Source organism: Orycteropus afer, unplaced genomic scaffold (genome assembly GCF_000298275.1).
Source record: "Orycteropus afer afer isolate SDZICR_OR568_19922 unplaced genomic scaffold, OryAfe1.0 scaffold00419, whole genome shotgun sequence".
Taxonomy (NCBI): domain Eukaryota; kingdom Metazoa; phylum Chordata; class Mammalia; order Tubulidentata; family Orycteropodidae; genus Orycteropus; species Orycteropus afer.
In genome coordinates, this window is record NW_006922006.1 from 999,459 (window position 1) to 1,002,602 (window position 3,144).

A 3,144-nucleotide genomic window follows, 5' to 3' on the forward strand; every position below is an offset into this window, starting at 1 on the left:
GGCTTGCCCAACCTTCCTTCCGAGGAGTGGCTGGTGGGTTTGAACCGCCAGCCTTCTGGTTAGCAGTCAAGTGCTTTAGCCACTATGCTACCAGAGCTCCATAGTGATAACGCCTCGGAAACCCAAGGAGGGGTCACTATGAGTCAGGTCTGACTCGACAGCACATAACAACAACAACATAGTTAAATGATTACTATATGCCAGTAACTGTGCTAAGGGATTATACATATATATAAATTTAATCTTTAAAAAATCCTATGCAGTAATATTATTATTCCCATTTGCCAACGATGGAACTGAGTCACAGAGAATTTTAATAACAGGCATGAGGTCACACAGCTTGTAAGCGGAGGAGCTGGAATTTGAACTGAGGGATTCCAGCTTCAGAGGCAACGTTAACATGTATAATAATGAGTAACAAAAGCAAGATATAAAACTACATTTATAACATGATTCAAATATTTGAAAAATATACATATGTACACGTATATAGGAAAGGGAACAGATGTAAATGTATCAAAATATTAAATATTCATCTCTGCTCTGGGAGATAATAATCATTAATTTCTAGATTATTCTTTTTTATCTTTTCCTCATTAATACAAATATATTATTTTTAAACTCAGAAAAAATAATTTTCAAAATACATTTCCATGTACTAATTGGAAGTATGTAAAGTTCCTTCCATTTGACTCTCTTTGATCTAAAGTAGCCCTATCACGTGTTTCAACCTAATGTACTCATTAATCCATAAGCCTCCCTTCTTCCCAGCAAGGATTGCCTGCCCCCTGTTATAAATCCTTACATTAGCACTTCTTCCTTTCCTGGTTTCTTTTTCTCTTCATAACTACCTTTGAGGGTTTCTTAATCAAATCATTTTAATTTACATAGCAGTACTGAAAAGGGCTACAAAATGCAACTCATTCTGACCCTCTCCCTTCTTTCTTGGGAAGAGTTATGGCTATAACAATAAAGGAGAACTCCTCTGCCGTAAATGAGCTATGGAAGAGAGGAGGGGAATTTTCCAGTGCAGGACTGTTTTACAACATGCCAGGAAAGAGTCAAGGCATCACCTCAATTGCAAGTGAAATATTAATTATAGGAAGAAATAAACATAAATGCAAGGAAAGGGAAGAAGGGTGAGAGACTTGGAGCTGTGTGTCAACTTGGCTGGACCACAATTCTGTGTGGTTTAAGCAACTGTGATAGGGGTTATTCCCATGATGGGACTGGATGTATGTGTTTTGAGCAGCCAATCCATTGAAAGGGAGTTTCCCTAGGGGTGTGGCCTGCTTCCAATATATTTATGGACATCCTGGGAAAAGAGATACTCTTCTGTGGATTGGGACCCTGTTGTGCTGCCTACAACTGTCCATGAGAGAAAAATGCACCATTCGGCCTGGAGATCTTGGATTCAATATTCATTGGAGTCAGCAGCCGGTATACTGCCTGCCAACCTTGAGCTCCTCAGCCCCTGCAGCTGCGTGAGTGAGGAAAAGCCTCCAGCTTGACTTGGCAGCTTCTATAAGTGTGTGAGCCATTTTCCTAAGATAAGTTTCTCTTTCTCTATATGTATATACATGCTTTACTGCTTTTGCTTCTCTAGAAAACCCAGCCTAACACAGAGGGCAAGAGGGATTTAGGAAGGGATGGAGGTCCGATGAAAGAACCCAAAAAAACATTTTAATGCTACCCTATTTCAGCACTTGATTTTATGAAACGCATTCAAATTAACTTGGAAATCAAAGTTGAAAAGGAAAAAATCAAGAAAGAAAGGGTTAAATTATAGGGCTACTAGAAGAGGGTCATTGAAGTATTGATGACAAATTAATGAGCACCTCCAGGACCCCTTCATTCACCTCTACTAACTAGAAAGAATGGGTTTTACTTCTTTAAGGTAAGAAATGTCTGAAAAGTATTTCCTCTACCTAGAGTCATAAAGACACAATTAACAGGCCCTCTGGCTATACATCAATGCCTCTTAGATTTTATATTCTGCTTCTTATTCTGGTCTTACGTCCCATGTCTTCTGGTGCCTGTTCCATTGACTCTGATCTAGTTTGCCCCATTTGGGGCAGCTTCTGTGGATTGGCTTTCAAAAGCACTCTTAGACTTAATGATATCTTGCCTCCATTCTCTCTTTTTGTGACTCTCCTTGGCTCTTCACCACATAATCTGTGGTCTGGTTACACTTCTGTGACTGGCTTTAACTCCCAGAATCCTAACACAATTTTAACACCAATTTCTATCTGTCTGAGAGGTGATACTAATCTAGAAGAATAACAAATACCTTTGATATAACCAAAAATGAAAGTTTCGCATCAATCCCTGCACCAATGCCCACTATCTCATAACCAGGTTTACATAGCAGTAGTGAAAAGGGTTGCAAAATGAGACTCATTATGACCCTAATCTCTGCTTTCCTGGGAAGAGTTATGGCTACAACACCAAAGTAATAACATCACTATCTCACCAGATAGTGAGATAGTGATGAGATAAGGAGCTCTGGTGATCATCCTTGGTAAAGTAGAGGGTCAGGTGAAAAAGAAACGACCCTCAATGAGAAGGCTTGACACGGTGGCTGTGATGATGGGCTCAAGTATGGCAATGATTGTGAGGATGGTGCAGGACCAGGCAGTATGATCACAAGAGCTCCTTATCTCTTCACTTTTTCATAACTCTTGGCATAAGGTAGAGCAAGTCTTCCCTATTGTCTTCAAGAATGTCTTATCTGTTCTTCCAAACCAAAACCAAACTCACTGCCAGCAAGTCAATTCTCACTCACAGGGAACCCCACGGGCTTTCCAAGGCTGTAAGTCTTCACCAAAGCAGACTGCTTCATCTTTCTTCCATGGAGGAGCTGATGAATTTCAACCACTGACACACTGGTTAACAGCCAAATGCCTTAACCACTACACAACCAGAGCCCCTAGTACTGTGCAAGGGCTATTTTTAGCCACTTGGAAATCCTTGTTGTTGTTGGGTGCCATCTCGTCAATTCTGACATATACCAACCCTACAGACAACAGAACAAAACACTGCCCAGTCCTGTGCCAGCCTCACAATCATTGCCATGCTTGAGCCCATCATCACAGCCACTGCGTCAAGCCTTCTCACTGAGGATCTTCCTCACTGACCCTCTAC